Source organism: Erithacus rubecula (genome assembly GCF_903797595.1).
Source record: "Erithacus rubecula genome assembly, chromosome: 5".
In the NCBI taxonomy this organism is placed as follows: domain Eukaryota; kingdom Metazoa; phylum Chordata; class Aves; order Passeriformes; family Muscicapidae; genus Erithacus; species Erithacus rubecula.
The window spans coordinates 45,854,175-45,875,269 of NC_136687.1; the positions used below are offsets into that span (position 1 = coordinate 45,854,175).

The window sequence follows — 21,095 nt, forward strand, 5'->3', positions numbered from 1 at the left end:
TTTCCTTGGGGTTTTGTTTGGTGGGGCTTTGCGTGGGTTTTTGGTCTTTTTGTTTTTTGCCGTGGGTGGAGGGGTGTTCCCTCCCTCCCCCCTTTCATTTTCAAAAGCGTTCCCTCATCATGACGTAGCAGCCAGATTTTGTTGGGAGTTTTCCAGAGTAAGTAACACGTGAATGGCGGGGGAGGAAGGGAGGGGGCAGGTGTCAGCTCATCCTCACCGAAACTCGCTCCGGCCCGTACACACCTGTCCTGCCTGAGTCACCCGGCTGCAGCGCCGAGCGGCACATGACAGAGCGGCGGCCCGGCACACAGCCTGGCTTCGAGGGAGGCACCTGACCCTCTCTTCGTCACACCGCTGCAAAGCCCCCTTCACCCAGCTATTGGCTATTCTGCTTGGGTTGCTCGCACTTTTGTTTTTTTCCACAAAAGCTTGGGGGAAGGGAAGAGAGAATCTGCTTTATTCCAGCACAGAGTGGAAAAATTTTCCGCACTCGCAGATTTCTGTGGGACAGGGAAACTAGCCTGGTCCAACAGTGACAGCCAGGGCACTGCTACAGACAGAATGCCAGGATTTCCAAGTTTTATCTCCTGCCAGCTTAATGCAAACGGTCTCTTATAACTAGATAAACAATTCAGCAAGGCTACTGCTGATCCTGTTGCTAGGTGAATGCACATACACACCTGTAGTGCTGAACTAAAGACGTCTGCTGGAACCTCACAGCTCTCTTTACTGCCGCCTCACCCCCCTCCAGTTCTCCTAAGTGGGTAATGCCTTCTTTGAAATAAAATCTGCTGGAAAAAAAAGTACCATTTGCAGGACATTTGTTTTTAACTGATTACAGACATATCTACATATGCCTTATTGCATACACAATCACATGCATGTCTTTGCAAAATCATATCTTACTTCAAGCTGTTATAGACAGAGGATAACTGACAGAGTAACAAATCAAGAGTACAAATACAATGCAAGTGAAAAAAGAACTATCTACAAGCAAACACACATATAGGTAGAGCAAAGGCTAAACAGAGGTCTCCCCTAGTTTTCCATAACACAAAAAAAAGCCACTGATGAAAGGTTAAAAGCAAAGACTGGAAACTTTACTGGCATTTTTCCAAATTATTTAGATGGATCAGTAAGAAGAAACACTGGCATTACTCTTAAATAACATTCTCTGAAACACTGCATTTGAGTAAGTAAAAAATAGCAGTACATTTTCTTACTCTGTTCAAGGCTACAGGTCACACCCAACCCCACAAGCCCATCCATGCAGATGAGAGGTTGAAGTGTAGAGCTCAGAGGTGATCTGTGAGGAGCAGGTTGCAGGAGAAGGTCTTTAATCTGGTAAGAACTGCTTGCAAGTCATGCATAACAACAAACCTTCGAAAGCAAGCAGCAAATTTGTGAAGCCACAAAACTTGCCAGAGGAAATAGCAGCACATCCCTTGATCTTTACTTTAAACTACATTAACTTCAAAAGATTTTTTCAGACAGGAATTATGTAAGAGATAAGACAAAATGATAACTTATTTTGAGGAAAAAAGAAACCTTGCTCACACAGACAGAATTCTATGGGGAGACTTACATGTAAGTCACATTCCCCTTCACCTCTCAGGGAGGCAGATGAGAGGGAGAGAGTACAGAAACAGAGTTTTGAGGGGGAAAAAAATAACTGTTCGTTTCAGTTGGAACAAACCCAGCATCTTTTTCATTACTGTTTACTTTTTTCCCCTTTCATGAGATCAGCAGGGATATTATTGGAAACAGTAATTCTATAAACGAACACAGCCAGCTTGTGCATTAAAATTCTGACTATTTCCAAAGAGACACTTGGGCAGCTTTTAGAAGCAGCCACCACCAGAATCCTGCTTAGTTCTATCATGGGAGAACTGAAACTGCAAGATTGGGTTTGTGGTAGGGGAAACCAAGAACCATACAGAAATAACTTTACAGTTTATAGACAGAATAAACAGTACTACTACCACCAGGAAAAAAAAAAAAAAAAAAAAAAAAAAAACCAAAGCAAAAAACCAAAAACCCAAAGCAATAACAACAACAACAAAAAAAAACCCACAAAAAACAAACACCTCCCCCCCCAAAAAAAACCCTTTTTTTTTTAATGTCACCAAGCTATAGGAGAATTCTGTGCAGAAACTTGATAGGCAAAAACTAAAAAAAAAACCTATGTACTTGTGCTCAGCCTGAGTAGTTTCAGAACTAATCATTTGTATGAGTATACATGCTCTAAGGAACTCACGTATATTTGTAGCCTTTACCGCAACTGTGTTAAGGGCAGATGAAAACTTAGATATTTTCTATTGAAGTGTGTGATACACTCCCACAATGATAGCCACTTTTAATTCTTCCTTGCGTTTTTTTCAAGTAGTAGTTTTTTTCAGGGTAATCCTGCAAACTGTTTCTATTCAGATCTAACATTGTATTTTGTACTCTGGTTCACGGCAGCCCTATTATATCTGAAGGTGCTAGTTGATACTTCTACCATAAAGCAGACGGAGCAACTCCAGAACGACTTATTTCCATGCAATTATGAAAGAGTAAAGCACACTAAAGCCCAGTGTAAGTAGATTACACCACGAGGAGATTCTTCATCAGTACACACTTGCTAAACCCTTAAACAACCCTTAAGAGAAATAAGTTCCACAGTTTCTGAATTAGATGCATTTCAGCAATGACATGAATTCTTGGTCTCCAGATTATTATTTTTGATGCATTCACTAGATCTTTTTAATCATCTAGGGCTTATTTTAGAACAAGGAGAAGGCTTACCTTGTAAGTTCACCATTAATGTCACTATTTTTTGGCAACTGAGCAAGTAGATGAAAAGATAAGCCACAACAGAAATCACAAGACAAGCTTTTCCATCACTCCTTCATAAGCGCCAGTTCCAACATACAGAGTACACCTACTGGGGAGGCTGGGGCCTTAAGAAACACACTTCTACATCATCACAGCTGGATCAAGCACAAGCCCAGCTGCTTAACAGGTAGGCTACTACTAACTACAAAGCACTAAGCTGCCAAGCCCAGCACCGCCATACTAAGCTCACAAACATCGCTTTAGCGCTGCCACCTTGCACGAAGAACCCGCGAGCACAGAGACCCCAGCGGCGCTCACTCGGCTCAGCGCAGCCCGCCCCAGGCCCCAAGGGGAAAGCGGGGAAAGCGCTCCCCGCCGGCCGCCCGGGGTTACCTGCGGCCTCCTGCGCTGGCCCGGCGCTCCCGTGCCGGCCCGGCCCGCCCTGCCGCCCGACTGCCGAGGCACGGCAGCCGCCCGCCCTTCCCGAGCTTTCAAAGGAGGCGGGAAGCGGCGCCAGGCCAATGGCAGCGGGAGCCCGCCCGCCCCGCAGGTGCCGGCGGGGCTCGGACCGAGCGGCCGCCGCCGCCTCCAGCTCCGCTCACGGAGGGCCCGGCTTGGAGCATCTCCGGGGACAGCAGATGCTTCCTCCAGCCACTCTCCTTCGACTCCCCGAGACATGATTATTGTCTCCTCTTTGCCTAACCTTGGTGCTTTACACAGTTTACATTCCTTAAAAATTGCTGTATTAGCTGTTTTCATAACCAACAGCTGGGCAGAGACATTAAGTCTTTTAAACTATTTTTTCAAGGACTTATGTGTTACTGAGAATGTCCCTGGATAGTTTCAGGGGGGGAAAAAATGAAGCTTTGTGGAATTATAGTCCCTGTTAAAGCTCACGAGGAGAAAAACCCGGATTTAGACTAAAGATTTTTTTTTTTTAACAAAGCCGTAAATTAAACTTTTTACTTTCCCCTCATTATTTCACTTTCATAAGCAGAAAAGGCTGTACCTTAAAGTTATCCTATTTTTTCCCTTAGATACATTGTGAGATCACAGAATCATAAAATCAGAATGTTTTGGGTTAGAAGGGGACCTTAAAGATCAAGGTCCAACACCCCTGCTGTGGGCAGGGACACCTTCCACTAGAGCAGGCTGCTCAAAGCCCCATCCAGGGATGGAGCACCCACAACTTCCCTGGGCAACCTGTTCCAGTGCTTTACAACCCTCACAGGGAAGAATTTTTTTCCCGATTATAATTAGAAATGGAACAGAGCAGGGAAAGGTTGGGGTGGGGCAGGGGGGAGTGTCTGTTTTTTGTTTGATTTTGGTAATATTTTAAGTATCCAAACTATATGAAATCAGAAATGCTTTACAAGCTGTTTAATAAAAGATCTTGGTTCTGTTTCTTTCAACCAGTTTCCTTAAAAACTGAAGGTAAAAATTGATTTTCTATCTAAAAATATGCACATCCAAAACCACTATCTCCAGCTTCAGAGAGCTTTCTATACACAACAGTGGCATTTCAAGAAATGCTTTTCTTATATGAAGCAAGACTTTGGCAGAAATAGGAAGAGTTCAGGTACCTGCTTGACAGAGGCTGTAGAGAGGAAATAAGAGATCAGGGAACAATGAAAAAAATTCTAATTTGTCATCTCTATATGCATGCAAAGTGATTGTAGGAAACCAGATGCAGATGACACCAAGCTGAGTGATGCTGCTGACACACCTGAAGGAAGGATACCAACCAGAGGGACCTAGACAGGCTCTAGAAGTGGCCCATGGGAGTCTCATGAGGTTTAACAAGGCCAAGAGCAAGGTGCTGCACCTGGGTAAGGGCAATCCTGGTACCAACACAGGCTGGGCATGAGCAGACCGAGAGGAGCCCTGCTGAGAAGGACTTAGGGTGCTGGTGGGTAAGACATGATCCAGCCATGGGCACTCCTAGTCCAGAGAGCCAAACCTGTCCTGGGCTGCATCCAAAGCAGCAGGGGCAGCAGGGAGAGGGAGGGGGTTCTGTCCCTCTGCTCTGCTCTGCTGAGACCCCACCTGCAGGGCTGCATCCATCTCTGGAGTTCCCAGCACAGGAAGGACATGGACCTGTTGAAGCAAGTCCAGAGAAGGCCACCAAGTTATCAGAGAAATGGAGCACATCTCCAATGAGGAAAGGCTGAGAGAGCTGGGATTCTTCAGCCTGGAAAAGAGAAGGCTTCAGGGTGACCTAATTGTTGCCTTCCAGTACCTGAAGGAAACTTACAGAAAAGATGAGGCAAGTTTATTCACAAGTGCATGTAGTGAAAGGAAGAGGGTGAATGGGTTTAAATTGAAACAGAATATGTTTCGTTTAAATATTAGGAAAAAAATCTTTACTGTGAGAGTGGCAAGGCACTGGAACAGGTTGCCCAGGGAAGCTGTGGATGCCCCATCCCTGGCGGTGTTCAAGGGCAGGTTGGATGGGGATCTGAGCAACCTGGTATAATTGAAAGTGTCCCTGCACAGAGAGATCTTCAAGATCCCCTTCCAAGCCAAACCATTCTATGATTCTATGCAGCTGCATCAAGCAGAAGTATGGGAAACAGTCTCCTTCAAAAAAGAGGTAACACTTTTGGAAACAACTAGAAGATCAGAAGAATGATGCTAGGCAGCTAAAAAGGCTTATTAAAGCTTTTCTGTAACATCATAAAGATTTCTGGATGTGATATTAAATGCATGAAAAACAAGACAGGACTGCAGCACTGTAACAATTGTCACAAAGTCAACTGACAGGTGAATTAGCCCATTTTCTTTGCTATTCAGCCTTTTCTACTGTATTTTCTCTTCATGCTCCTGAATAGCTTTCCTCTCTGGCTCCTCTGATCCCATCTTTCCCATGTAATTTTCTTTTAATTTCTCACTCTTGGGGTTTTTCTGCAGCAAGCCCATATTCTGAAACAGAATAGCTGGGCTAAACCTCTAAATACTAGACAACATCTTCAACAAAAAGCTCATAGGGCTTTTCCTCAATAATGCAAAAGAGAAACCCATAAATTTTAATATAAACTGAACAGTTACTGAACAGATCAGTGGATGATCTCTATTTGTCTCTCTGTGTGTGCTTTTTCTATGATGGAGAATTGTATCTGATTCAGCTGGAAAAGGAGAAAAAAATAGAGGGAAAAGAAAGTAAGACTGGAATATGAATGAGCAATACAAAACTGCTAAGACTTACCCCCTTCCCACTGAATCTTAGGAGCAATATAATTTTTGTATCATTATCTTACATTTGAGGATTCTATTAGTATGAGGACTTTTTTTTAGCAAAAATTATTTTTAAACCTAAGCAGCTGACACAATTGCATGAGGGACAGGTGGCCTACTTTAAAAAAAAGTGGCTGCTGTTACCATCTGAATGTAAATTCAGTATGAAACACATGGAAAGCTCTAATGTACTAGGGTAACCTCCTGTCTAACCTTCTGTCCTGTCTCTGATAGCATGCAATGCAAGAAGCTTCAAGAGAAGCATGGGGTCAGTATCAGTAAAAGCTGAGAAAAGGACAAAAAGGGGCAAAGCATCCTTCTGTCCTAGCTGCTTATCTACTTACCCTTCCAAAGAAGAATAGAATCATAAAAGTTGGAAAAGACCTCTAAGATCATCAAGTCCAACCGTCCACCTAGCACCACCACCATGTTCTCCATTAAACCATGTCCTCAAACACCACATCCACACATTTTTGGAACATTTCCAGGGATGGTGCCTCCACCACTTTCCTGGGAAGTCTATTCCAATAGTTTACAACCCTTACCATGAATTTTTTATAATATCTAAGCTAAACCTCCTCTAGTGCAACTTGAGGACATTTCCTTTTGTTTCCTTTCTGCCTAGCATAACAGGAGATGCATTTTTTCCTTTTAAATAAAAAGGCCAGGAACCAACAAGTAAATTTTAATGAAGTTATGCACTTAACACCAAAAGATTGCTGCTTCTGGTGCATTTTTCTTGTGGATAAGTTGTGATACTCCTCAATTATGTAAGATCTTAATACAATCCCATGCCTATTTCTCTAAGGGTTTAAAAAAGTTGGAGGAAAAATACCAGAAGGTATACAAAATAGTCTCAAAATAAATTTTGCTATTATTTTGTGCAAGACTAGAATAAAGTCTGACTGTGAAATAGTGGCTTAAGACATTCTGACAGATATCCTTCAAGTCAGTGAATGAGTCATGAACTTCAAAGGTAAAGAAGCAAAAGAACTGACTCATAAATCAATTTTGAATTTCAAATATGACATGCTTCTTTGATATGCCGTGTATTAGCAGGGCTTTAACATGTCTTCTTTTTCACAGGACCCAAAAGATAAATGAGATAAATAGACTTTTGTTCTACTGTATTTGAAATGTATTCAGAAGTAATTTGGTGCTTATTCTTACCTGGAAGCAAAATGCCCTGGTGTCACTTACTAAAGTCATGGCCAAGATATTTAACACAAAGGTCAAGAAAATGTTGTTTAATGGATGATATTTTACACTGAAAAGCATCAGTCTTTCAGTTTCTATGTATCATCACACAGATAGGATTAGATGGCCTCTGACAGGATGAAGCCAAGGGATCCAGGTATTGTTATGTCCTGCCAAATGCACATCCACTGTCATAAAAACATGTTCTAAAGTGTCTTTTCCTTTGATCCATGTTTTTAAATTGATTTGGAGGAGGACGGAGAAGATAAGAAAAAGGATGGAACATCTTCTCAAGTGTCTAGCTTGAGAAGAGGGACAGATCTCAGAACAGATGAAGCTGATAGTTTTCCATGAAATATCTCAATGAAGACACAATAGCACAGTCTTGATTTCAGGTGCTACAAGTTTATACATAGGCAGACCTCTGAGATGTCTTCATTGTTAAGAGTCTAGATTCTTGTTCTGCTCTTATAAATAAATCACAAGGAATCATAAATATAGATGTCTCCCAGTTTGCACACACTAGGAAAGGCAATAGAAAGCAAGATGGAAATGGAAGTACATCCAGCCATCCAATGTTGATGGGAATCTTGTATCTAGCATGAATATAATTGATACTGATTAAGTATGCACCAAGCTGATTTAGCATTGTGCCAGTTCAGGGATAGGCATAAAAGTATGAAAGCATTAAAAACCCACAGTGTAATAGGCTTTGAAGAAGGGACTGTACTGAAATCATAAATATGAAGATCCTTAGCTTCCTTTCAGAGTATGAAGAAAACCAAAACATTTATTGTATTCTGGAGTGTAGTTCTTTCTTCTGATCAAATAACAGTGAGAAAATGGTGGCAGCCACTGTCCTGACAATAACATCCCCAGTAAGTTAATGACCAAACATAATTAATGAAAAGAAGAAGCTTTTTGACATGTTTGCCTGAACTAAAAGCAGTCTTTGTCAATCACCTCATAGAGGTGATCCAGGCAAGCATTTTTCTAGCCCATCTGGAAAACCTGCAGTACCTGTGGTCTCTCCTAAGGCAAAAAAACCCCCAACAATCCAAAGCCAGGAAAAAAACCCTCTGCAAATATCCAGTATGCACTCTCACTCAAATATCTTATTTCTACTCTGCATGATACTTGTATTTTCTAAATATTATTTTATACATTTGTTAATTTCTTCACAAAAATGTTGAGGCAATGGCTAATGAGAATACCAGAAAAATATTGCAACAAAGAACTATGCCACAGTAGGCAGTCATGGCTAAACCCAGTACTGTGGTCACTGGGACCAGAGTTAGTTTTAGGACTTCTTTCTTTACCTTTCTGCTGGGGCCTGGGAAACATTTTGGCTGGGAATCTGCAGCACTGGAAAAGTATTTTCACGTCACCCAAGAGTTACAAGTGGAGTTCATGTAATGATTCCTGAAGATTTCATGTTGAAGTTATTATACAAGTTGATTAAACATTGTACTTAAAGGTGCTGAGATTTCTTTTCCATTCTCTTTTTAAAACCTGTTGCTACTTTATTTGAAATGCCTTATTTTACATCTCAAGGAGTTGTTATTTTAATATTATATAGAGACAAGTAGAAGGACAAACTAGAAACAGTCCCTTATGTATATGTGTGTGTTTGTGATTCTGACTCCTGTTGCAGACAGAGAGGGAAAAGAGATTTTTAGATCAGGCATGGGATACATCCAGCAGCAAAAAATATTAAATCTGGGATGTCAGGTGGAATAGAAATGTCTTATATTACTTGTATCTCTGTAATCATCTGGGCATGAGTAGCCTTTGAACCAGAGAGCTCTTGGCTAAGAGGTCATGATCTAACTTACACTGGGCATCCTGGGAACAGAAGAACTGGAGCCCACCAGCAGCCAGTGCCAATCACTTCCATTCCACTCTTCTCCTATACATCACAACAGTCCACGTGCTGATGCCAACAGGTTTATGGCCATGCAGTCCTTTATGCAGACATCAGCTCCTGGGATAATTTTTGTTTCCTGTATATTCGTCTTAAAACACTTGCATTACTTATTAGTCATTTGTACAACTACATTTTATGTATTATAATGGATTTGTGGCAATAACTTTCTCAGATGGTGAAGGTTTTGTGCCACTGTCTGTCACTTAAAAAATGCGAGGCGGGCTAGGGTACAAATGGGATGAATGCAAATACTGCTGACTGTGACTGCCCAATGAAGCTTAAAGGAAATACATTTGTTCTACTTAGCTAAATTTTCCTCGAGACTATCAGAGTTACATCTCACTTTGTGTCCTTTTGACCTCCTCCTCAAAGTCAAATCAACACTCAGTTCAGACCAGACCACTCTGAACTTTTCCAGCTGGGTCCTGAAAACCTCTGAGACCTCACAGTCTCTCTGGGAACCCTGCTCCAGTACATTTTCTTTGTATCTAGCTGGAACTCCCTTCCTCGATTTCTGATTGATGGTTCTCATTCTGTTTTCTTGTCCCTCTGTAGAGCCTGGCAGCAGACTTTTGGTTGGTAACTTTCTCCTGAGTGCTGGAATGTGGTGGTCAAATTGGCTAAGATGGACCAGGACTTAGCCCAGGTTCCCTTTACAGAGAGCATAAACCTAAGACCTTGGGAGGCAGGCTGCTAAAAAGCAAGGCCTGAGACATGAGGTCAGGCCCCTGCCCTGCCAATGCAGAGGTTTCAGCCTAAAACCGTGGCACTTGTGGGGACAAGTAAGGACATGCCCAGAGATGTTCCTAGATCTCGTTTGTGACTGGACCTTTGCCCTCAGGTACCCTGATGTATTGTTAACCTGACAGCTCCCCCTGCTCCTTGGATGCTGCCTCTCGGACTGCACAGATGGATTAAAGGATTTCTCTCACCATCATACACCATGGTACAGTCCCGTTTATCATTATTATATAGCCATGCTCTGACCTGGGCAAGCAGTGAAGTTGTCACTAAGGGAAACCCTCCCTGCAGTGACACTGGAAGGCTGCTCTAGGCCTTCACGAGGACTTCTCTTCTGACCAGCTTACTGTCTAACTGAATGTCTGCTAAATCTGTAAAGTGTCTAGGGAGGTACTGGATTAAAAATCCATGCAAATCCATAAAGTTCTGCAGGTCACGGAAAAAATTCTTGAAATCCTACAAAATTTCTGTATTATAAAATGTTCAAAAATATGTTTGTGGATTTAAAATTTTAGGAGAAATCCAACATTTTAAAGAAAAATACAAAATCATATTTTATTTGAGTCCTTAACAACCAAGTAAGTGGTGGGTCATAATCGCCAGCTCTTTGTTGATCTAGGAGGGGGTTTCCAAAATAAAATGGAAGAAAGTCCCATATCTCTCTTTCTGTATTTTGGGATAACATGAAAAAGATTGAGAACAACAATTTCTCTCCTGCAGAATTTAAAATTACTACTTAAATTTTCTTAATCAAGAATAGAAGCTGTAGTATGAGAAAAAAAGTTACAAATATTTCATTTTCACACTGACTATTCACTTATAAAAAACTTGAATTCTTACTATGGTAGAATCCAAGGCAGTCATTAAAGCACAAGCTCAAAGTCTTGAGGGATATACATTGTGACTTCTCCTTTGCCTAAATTTAATCTAATTTTCCCTGCTCATTATTATTTCATCATCCTCCTCTGCTATTCCTTCTCTGTGCTTTGCAGATTGTTGAATGGCTGAGGTGCTTTGTGTATATTCTCACTTTCATTCAAGGTTTGAATAATCTGTCTTCTTTTCTTTATACTCTCGAAGTGACAAAATGTTAAGATTTTGTTGAATAACTTAAACACTTAAGTCAGTAAGAAAATGAAGTTGTGGTTATTTTTACATATTGTAAGGGTGTCTTCTTTAAGTGTTAACCTAAGTTTCACATAAATTTAATGTTTTTAGTCTTTCTTTAAATATTGATATGTAATGGATAGTTGATTTTTCTAATAATTTTTTATTAGCAATAATATGTTCAGGTTTTTTTATCTTTAAACATTCAGGCTTTTGTAGAAAGGAAAGTATGTATGATTTTCTTAGTTACTAGATAAAAATGGGATTGTACAGTATTGAATTCTCCAATGTTCAACTGCATATCAAAGAAGATGAGGTTTTCTGACTTCAGCTCATTAATCTATGTACCACAAGCAAACCTCACACTATTTTTTATCAGTGGGAAATCTAGTGCATCTAAAATAAATAAATATTGGAAATTTGAAATAAGCTCAGAATGAAAACATTGGGATAGGGACAGTCTCTATGTGTGTGCTTGCAGAGATGTGAGACAGATCATGCCTCTGATATTTAGAGTAGGAGAAGAAACTTCAGAACACAAAGTGCTGGAGTAATGGAGTAAACATGACTATATTATAATATTATTTCAAGAATATTACAGAGAGTAAGAGGGCCACATAAGCCCACAGTGTTATGCTAAACTTTTTTAGCCTGCCAAAAAAATAAAATCCCAAACTTCACAGAAGACAGGGAGCACTGCAAATCGAGTATTCATCTTAGGATTTTTAAACATAAGACTGGAATTCTATTTCTAGGTCTGGCTTTGCAATGCCAGGCAAGTTGCTTCTATATTTTCACTGTTTTTTGACAGCCCAGTTACCAGGGACCTGTGACCAGCCTCCTCTATCAAAGGTTTTGATGGACTGTGACTGTATATTAAAACTCTCAAATAAGTTTATATGTATTTTGGGGGTGGGGGGACAGGACCCACCCCCTAATTTTTCATTCCATTGATTTGTCCATTTTCTAAAATACTTTTGAGATGCTCACCTAAAAGTGAAGATCTGAAAAACTGACTGTATGCCTGTACTTGTATTTCTAACTACGAGGATAAGGTTTATATTTTTTTTCCTTCCCAGGCTGTTTCATAAGTATGTACTAAAGAGGTTGGTTGTCTTTTTAATATACAAGTATATTGCTTGTATTGTAAGTACTGCTAATGTTAGCTCAGCTAAGACATGGGCCATAGCATCCTAAGACCTAATGGATAGACACCTGTATTAGTCACAATCATTACAGATTTTAGAAAACCCCTTCTCAGTTTACAGAAATTAACTGTATAAGGGAAACTGCAGGGACCTCTATATCTCAATATTATCTCCTGTATGGTTGGTAAATAAATATATAATAATTTGATATATATAATATATAATAACTTTGACATGCCTTATATGAAGTGCAAACATCAATAACAGCAATGAAAAAAACCATGGATTTATATAATGCTTCTTTCCATCTGAAAACTTGTATTGTAAAGGATTGTGTATATTTCCTAAAATTACACTGAGAGCAGCACTGAAAAACACAGAGATTCACCTTGCTAATGACCTCTGGTTTTGGCAAGATAATAAGTACGAGAAAAAGAGGAGATCATTCTTACCATAAACAGGAAAAGAGGCTTTATAACAGCAGCTTTTGCTAGCACCTCTAAAATTAACTCTGGGTCAAGCTTTCCATGAGAAATTCTTTTTTTAGAATTAATACAGAGCAGCTTGACTACAGAATATATTTTAAACAAGACAGTCTGGAAACCAGGTTTTAAAATAGTGCACATGGAAACAAAAACATAAATTAGTATGGAGTATCCATTTTGTCTTATAAATTTTCTGACTTAAGGTGTTTCCATCTTTCCCTGTGATTGAAACATTAGGTAATTTATGCCACAGAGTTCTCTTTAAATCATAGCAGAGGTTAGAAGGCATCTCTGGATGTCATGCAATCCAACCCATTGTCAGAGCTGGCCTAGTGAAATATTTATTTTCTCTGAACTTTAAAACATTTTAAAAAGATATATTTCAAGCTATTTTTTGAACAAGGCCACTATGATATTTATTGTAATGATGGGTGGTAAACTGCATATACATGTTCTAGAAAAAAGTTGTGAGGTTTCAGAGTAAAATACGTGAATGTTCGTGGTAAATGTATTCTATCTTAAGTTATTGCTGTTACCAACAACTAACCACTTATACTGGCTTCTGCCCATTTTTTTAAGATCAGTCAGTTAGATTCCACTTAGATATTAATGTCAATTAAATTTTAAGGTTAAATAGTAGGGCATCACTGTGTTCTACATTCTCCTGGATTCAGTTTGGGTGAGTTGCTTCAGTTATAAAACTTAAATCTCATGTGTAGAACTTCAGATCCAAGTAATTCTAGACAGAGCCATCTATCATCTTTCATGTCTAATCCTAACAGTATAAAGACTAATCTATGTACTTTGCAGAACTTGAATATTCATAGACAAAGGCCTTTCTATGCATTTTGCTGCCTACTTGTAACCAAATAAGCAATTTGAGCCAAATAAGTGTAGGCTGTCTAAATAACCGCATTTTCTCATGTTCCATTTTCTTTTGTGTGTAAGTACATGAAAGCAAAAAATATGACAAAGTATGTATCAAACATCTTGGTATCCTCATTATGAAAATACAGGTTTTAACTATTAGCATATTTACAGAGACTTAAAATAGAAAAAAACCCTGAAAAATTAATAGCCATTATTGTTCCCTAAGCAGAGTACTGAAAATCAACTTTTTCTTTTCTTCTTGTATCTAAATTTGTAATTAGAAGAAAAATAAAAGAAAAAATCACTATTAACTATTTAATTAATGGATATCTTATTTGATTCAAAGAAAATAACCTATACTGAATTGGTGCATATGTTTGGAATTTGTTCTGCAAAAGGAAGACTATGGCATTTTGCAGTAGCTGGCATATACAGCAACAGGCATGTTTCTATCTATATTGATCTTTTGTGATGTCTTGCAAAAGAGCTCTTTAAATTATTAATGTCTAAATCAAATTAGATTCTAAACACATACCTTTAGCAAAATCTATTTTAAGGGCAGTAGAAATGTGATGTCAGCTGGCTTAGCTATAGTGACTTCTAACAATCATTTGATTGCTAGTAATATCTCAGTCACCATGTAAAAACCACCCTCAGACACTGAAGATAAAAGCAATGGTGCAAATTAAGTTTAGGTGACAGGCTTCAGAAGGCACCTTAATAGTCTACCCCTTTGTCTCAGAAGTACTAGCCTGTTATGTTCTTTCAGGGCAGGAAACAAAACCTTATGGATAATAAAAGACCAGTCCTAGAGCCTTGAGATTAACACTCTTAAATACATTGAAGAGTGTCTTAGCACGTCTCTTCCCCTGAATAGGGGCAGTACAATAAAGCAACTTCATGAAATAATTCAGGTTTTCAATTTTTTAAAGAAATGTAATCAGGTTTTCAATGGGCACTCTGAAACAGTACTGGCCAAAGTCAACAATCTTCTTGTGCTCCTCAGTTTAACAGAGCAGGAACAAAAACAAGTTTATGAAGTGCTCATCTGAATGATGAATATGTAAAATTAATTGTTTCTGGAAACATATCCATACAAGAACGGGTAATATTATTTGAATACACTGATAATTGTAATCACTTACTCTATAATGGCGGATACTTGAGCACTGGGGAGGGAAAAGGCACTGACACTCAAGACTAGGAATAAGAATCTGTTAGTCTCTCTTGACCAAGAGATTACTACACACATACTCATAAAGAACTGTAGAGTTTTAAATTTGTTTTTCTTTTCATGAGTGCTTCCAAGATTATTGTGCAAGGCATTGAGCTGCCAGCAGGTCTAACTATGCTGCCTCCTTAGGCTGAGGTCATCCTGAGTGGCACATAAAATAGCTGAAATAGAGTAGCTGTTGTAGCACAAGAACTCTGTGCCAGTAAGTTGTCCAAATATTTACCTACCTTTACAGGCAGCTTTTACAGCTGACATGAACTGCTTGCTGCCATGGCTACACTGTTTCCAGTAGCTGAGCTAGTTCATTTGAATCTGAGTTTCTCTTTAAAACTCTGCAGGTATCTCTCCAGATCTCTCTCTACAAGGTTTGTGACTTTAATTACCAACATGCACTTTTTTTCTGTTTACTTTCTACAGAATGTAAAACATTGGATTAGGATTAAGTTAAATGTATCACAAAACCTTACATATTATAAAACACTATTATTCTGTGACAATGGTAAAGGAATTACATGATAAAGCTGAATTTAAAGGTGTTTCTCAGGATGTTTTAACACCATTAACTTCTCAGGATTTCAATTTGTGCTACAGAGAGTCTTTTAGTGTTTAGAATTTGCAAGCATACTCTGTACTGTTCCGTTTTGTTGGTGGTTTGTTTTTGTTCTTTTTTTAACTTTCCTGTTATGTATTGCTCCAGATCTAACATAATCCTCTCTACTGCTTTAACATAATACAATTCATGTTACTATCATTAAAGCTGCACTGTTGAACTGGTGAATGGACTAGATGGTGGATGTAAAGTGCTTGATTTCCATTCACTACTATGTACCAAACCCAGCTGTTTTTACTCACCCTCCATTTTAATGAAGCATGTCTGGAAATACCTGCAAGGAGAGAAAAGACCAATCAAATTTATGTTAATTACTATATATAAAACAAAGCCCCCAGTTTTTTCAGTTACTTCATAAACTCCTATGTAACTTGCCTTTAGACAGATCACATTTACAAAGATAAAAATAGGTCAATCTTGTTCAAATTATTATGGTTTATAATTTGACTTAAATGCCCTATTGCAAACTTCCCTTGGATTGCCTGGCTCTACATACTCTTCACTATAAATTCCTAAATACTTATATATTAAATATTTGTGATTTATTGTTAAATATTTATATATATACACACAGACAGACATTCATGAAGCTAACTCTTGAAGGATTAAAGCTGTATTTCAAAATTGTTATTTTTCATATGAAAGAGATGCAGCCAAGTTGCAGACTATGAAATTCATCTTGCCTGGCCTGACTTTTGAAAACATTGGTATTTACTGTAAGGCTTTTTCTACCCAATGTAAAAAGACTGAAATTAACAAATGCCAGTCAAAAGCAGTTCAGATAAATAATTTATTTTCTTATTCTTATAACTATATCAGAAGAGCAGGCAACTAGCTTAGTACTGATATATTCCCAACCAAAGCCAAATGAGATGAAACTTACCCTATCAGACAGATCTGGGTTTTCTGATGAACATGTCAAAAAGTAGTTTATTTTCCTTGTCCTGAAAGAGGCAATAAGGTACAGCTTTAAATTAAAATAATCTGGAACTGAAATTTGTGAACAGTAGCAAACAGTCTCTCATTTTGAATTCAGCCTTATTTTTTTCCTCACAGTATGTAGCATGCACTCAATTTTTGGTATTGAGAGGGGACTCTTATGATCCAAATTACTGTCAGCAGTGTTCTTTAATACAAGACATTTCCCTTGACTGTTTTTAAAGTGGTTCAGCATGCAAATAAATAATGTTTTGGCTGCACCAATTACCAAGTTGAGAAATTTTTAGATGAGATGAGGATTTGGAGGAGTATCACATTCCAAAAAATACCTCCTTCAGGCACCTAATAAGGAACATTGAAAAACATAAGGACAGTATTGTTCCTGACTTTCTTTGAGCTCCATGGAGGATCATCTTTGTTTCATCTTCATAGGTACATTTATTAAAGTTCAAATATTCTCAATGATTTTAGATGGTGATCTGATATGCAATATTAGTAGCATGCCACAATTCCATTAATTCAGTGTTGAGTTTAATATATGCATAGTATAGGGAGAGCTATACTATTGGAAAATTTTACTCTCTTCCTTGGCAACTGAGAACTGAGAACTCTTGATGGGTATGATAAATCCTAGGGCACATTCACATGCATGTACACTTATGCTCCTGAATAATCTCAGTAAATTATTTGAGTAATGGCAGTTGGTTTAGTGGTTTAAACTGGTTTAGTATTACTCCCTTCTTTTTTAAAATTGCAGAAGAGACAATTTGTGTGCTCTTCGCTAGCTGCAACCTTTCATTGCAGAAACACTAAATTTCAAGTTAGTTTGCCTATAAATACCTCCTTTTTAAAAAATTCCATGATACATGAGGATATCTGTCTGCAAGACATCTACCAAAGCTGCGACATACCTATGCACATTGCACCAAGATTTTAGTAATTTTTATATTCATAGTACAAATTTTACCTGCAGAGACAAGACAGTAGTTGTCAGAACTGCTTGAAATGCAGCAACATAGCTTCTACTAATATTAGGAAGAATTCATATTATACAGTAGAATTATTTGTACTAAGAATTGCTTTAAACCCATACTAACCTTCTGATGGAAACATTTGTTAGTGCATTTCTGTAGACACAAGGCTTCAAACAGGCATCACAAACTCAGTGTGGTTTCTTCTGTAATTAAAAATATTTTCATTTATTAGCAAAATATTTTTGTTCTTGTTCCAAGAACACACCACTGCAATGCAGTGTTTAAGCCAAACGTTTTTTTTTTTAGCTTTGCTCAAATCCTAAACAGCCAAGCTACACATTACTTCAGTGGATTCTACTCAAGTTTTCCATAATAAACCAAAACCTTTCTCATAAGTGTAGCAAAGAAGAAAAGTTGTGTCACACAGTAAATATCAAGTCCTCTCCTGCTGGAAAACTTTACCATTTTTATGAGAAATAAGCATCCTTCAGCCAGCACCTTGCTGAGATAATTCAGATTAATTATGGTGTTTCCATAAACTTCTGTAGACTAAAGTATAATGGAAGAGATTTACCTCATATTGAGGTAAATGTACTGATAATGTTCTAAAGTGAAATCACAATGTTGGATGTTTATCTTAACCAAGGGTGCAACTCTCCTTAGGTTGGGAACATCACAAAGAACTGCAAATGAGATACACTGTGGAAAAAAACATATTAGAACACAGAGTAGGCAACCTGACAATTTCCTAACACAGCAACAACAAAAATCTGGTCTGCAAATATAATTCTATCAGCTGCAATATTAGAATCTGGTTTTGAAAGCCATGACATGCTATAGTCTGGATCATAGCGAATTTAAACAGGGAAAGGAAATATTTCTAATCCTCAGTTTTACTTTATTACATCATTTGGTTAAATTAGATCATCTGTATCGACTGCTGCCTTTAATGTGCTCCCAAAAGAGCAGAAGTACTACTAGTATGTCTTTTTTGTGTTTTGATTTGTTTATTTAAGGGTACCTGAAGTACCATTTTTTAAAAAGTAATTTTGCTACTCATAGGAACAACATTCAGTGTGAGGAAAAAAGAAGAGAATGGGTGTATCAGATCAAAGTTTCTCTCTCCCCACCAAAAAAAAAAAAAAAAAAAAAAAAAAAAAAAAAAATTTAGAAGAGCGTATTTTGATTTCATCATGCAAGTACATGTCAAAAATACTCATTTGCTTTTGGTTAGTGTTTTTGTAATACACATAACTAAAAAATAAATTACTCTTAGTACTGTTCAGCTATATAGCAAACAAAATGGATTTGAAAACTTGGTAAGGGAGTGGCAGGCGGCTAAATAAATACATAGAAATCCCACTGTTTTGTCATATAACAAACTATAATAGCACTTCAAAGTTTTGGACAGATTTCCTTACATTATGGGTTTAGGGTGTAGCTGCGTGGAAAATTGTAAATGTTGTCTTTTGGTATTTACTTTACAACCCTTTGTAATCTTCAGCTGTATTTATAGCTTCAAGTGGGAAGGAATCAAAATTAAAGAGGCCAGCTTGAGCACCCTTTGTAATCAAATGCTTTTCCCATTTCTCCTTAAAATAAATGTGCAACCTGCACATTTGGCTGCCTGAGGAGACCACCCGAAGAGCTTACAAGCTGTGACCTTGCAGTGAAATAGTTTTGTGGAAAAGCACAAACTGCAGGAACACACAGAAAGGAGTAGTGGATAAACTAAATGATTTTTTGAGAGGAGAACAAGTAACTCGGCTTTGAGTTGGAGAGTTTAGCGATAAGAGGGAAGGGGTGAGGCTCTCATTGCAGAGGCGCTGGCATCGCCACTCACTCTCGTTCAGCAGCGCAGGCCGCCCGGAGCCGGGCCGGGCACAGGCCGGGCCCCGTTCGTGTCCTGGGTCGGGCACAGGCCGGGCCCCGTTCGTGTCCCGGGCTGGGCTGGGCAGAGGCTGCGGCCCCGGCGGTGCCCTGGCCGCTCTGCCTGGCCCTGCCCCAGCAGCCGCCGCGGGGCCGCCCGAGGCGGGTCGGGAGCAATGGGGTCGGGTCGGGAGCGGTGGGGTAGGGCCGGGGCTATTTGAGAGTTGCTTTTAGGTCTTGACTTTGCCCTGTTGTTTTCTCAATGCTCAAGGCAAGGTTTATGAAGAGAATTGCTTTTTATTGGACTACTTCACTTCTTGGCAAAAACAGCTAAGCTTTGGTGCAAACAAAACATTCCGACTTGTGCAGCTGTGGAAAGGTGTCATGGGTACATAAATTACAGGATCTCCTCTCTGTGCTGCCAAACACCCTTGGTCTAGGACTTGAAAACTGTTGCTACATGGGGAATATCCCTGGGGAGCAAAGTGGGGAGTTGAAGAAAGACAGGAGAGGTTTTGGCCCTGGACTTTCAGTATGGTGAAAACAGGCCCTAATTCGCTATAACTGAAACAAAAGTAGAACTGCTAAGGGGAGACAAAATTTATGTCCCTTAGCAGCTTTGGAAACATCCCAGAATTGGAAGAGCAGCAGGGTGTGCTGTGAAAGAAACCGAATAGGAATATTTTCCAAAATTCCAAGTAAGAGAGTTTGCCTTTTTGCCAGCTAACCTAGGTCTAGGTGATCAGATCACAGCTACATTTTATTCAAATTTTGTTCCTTTATGTTTAGGCTGAAATGTCCATTTTGCCTTGTGCTTCCTCTGTTGCTTAGGCCTTCTCATCTGCTTTATTTCTAAACAGAACACAGGATCAGAAAATATTTCATGGTTGATGGAGTCTAGTTCCTTCCCTGCAGCAGTTAAATTGGTCATGTAACCCCATTTGTAAATTTACCAAGGTTTCATCACAAAACAGGTTTGGAATTTTTGCCCCCATACTCCTATTGGGAAGCTGTTGCACCACTTTATGTCCCCAACAATTGGAAACTTTTTGAATCTCTGTGATGAATTTTCATGGCAATTTTCTCAGATGGTCTCATGCTGTGGCAAGGTTCTGCTTCAAGTATATTTCCTTTTAGTGTTTCTCTTACCCTCCTTTATCCCCAGTATAACTGGAGAGAAATAATAAACCTTTTAGCAGATTTTCTTTAAATGGCCTAAGGAAATGAAGGTAACAAGCTAAATGAAATGGTAATAGACTAAATAAGATAAATCCTTTTTAGTGGAGGGTTTTGTAGCTTCACCTCCTTCCTAGTATATAGTTTTGCTGTAACTGAAGTATGTACTATGTTGTTTACCTAATTATCTTTTCTAAATTATGAACTATCATCTGTTAATAGAAAATTCCAAGTCTGCAGCCGTGCACTTTGTACACTCTAACCTCTTCTCCTTTCAGTCACTGAAGTTCAGTGACCTGTATGATATTCCAAGCCTTTTCTAGTTTGACACTGCCTCCAGACTTTGTCATCGGTAAATGTCATAAGCACACACTTACGCTGTACCAAAATTAGCCATGATACTATCTGCTATTTTTAGTCTCCAAGCTAATCCTAGAAAATTCTGCTGGTAACTTTTCTCCAAATACACACTTTCAATGCAAAACTTGTGTTTGTGAAGATAGTAGAGTCAACCCAACACTAAGGAATTTGTGATTTTCTTTGTAATTTTGATCTGATTTCAGTTCATGTCCTTCCTCTAAATTATTATTTTCTCTCACAGTGAAGCTTTTCTCCCATTGTGGGCTGATTTTTGATGGGCTAATGTATAAATAGTTTAATAAGGTAAACTGGAAAAAAAAAAGGAATTGTTTTTATCTGATAGAAGGCCACTAGGTAGATTTCTCATAGTCTGACATAAAATGATTTTTTATCCTTCACTGTTTCAA

At 38.7% G+C, this 21,095-nt stretch overlaps 1 protein-coding gene across 2 annotated transcripts in view; it reads right to left on the minus strand.

Annotated features, from left to right (window-relative positions):
* Positions 1–16,314, minus strand: part of SGMS2 (sphingomyelin synthase 2) — a 49,411-nt gene extending 33,097 nt beyond the window's left edge. The window contains exons 1-2 of one of the 2 annotated variants that reach the window (XM_079307340.1): positions 16,254–16,314; positions 15,613–15,644 (exon numbers count right to left, since the gene is read on the minus strand). The gene's annotated coding sequence lies outside the window, so the exon portion shown is untranslated. Of the gene's footprint in view, positions 1–3,210; positions 3,340–15,612; positions 15,645–16,253 lie in introns of those variants that run through there. The other variant, XM_079307339.1, reaches the window with a different exon arrangement.
* Positions 16,315–21,095: the final 4,781 nt, after the last annotated feature.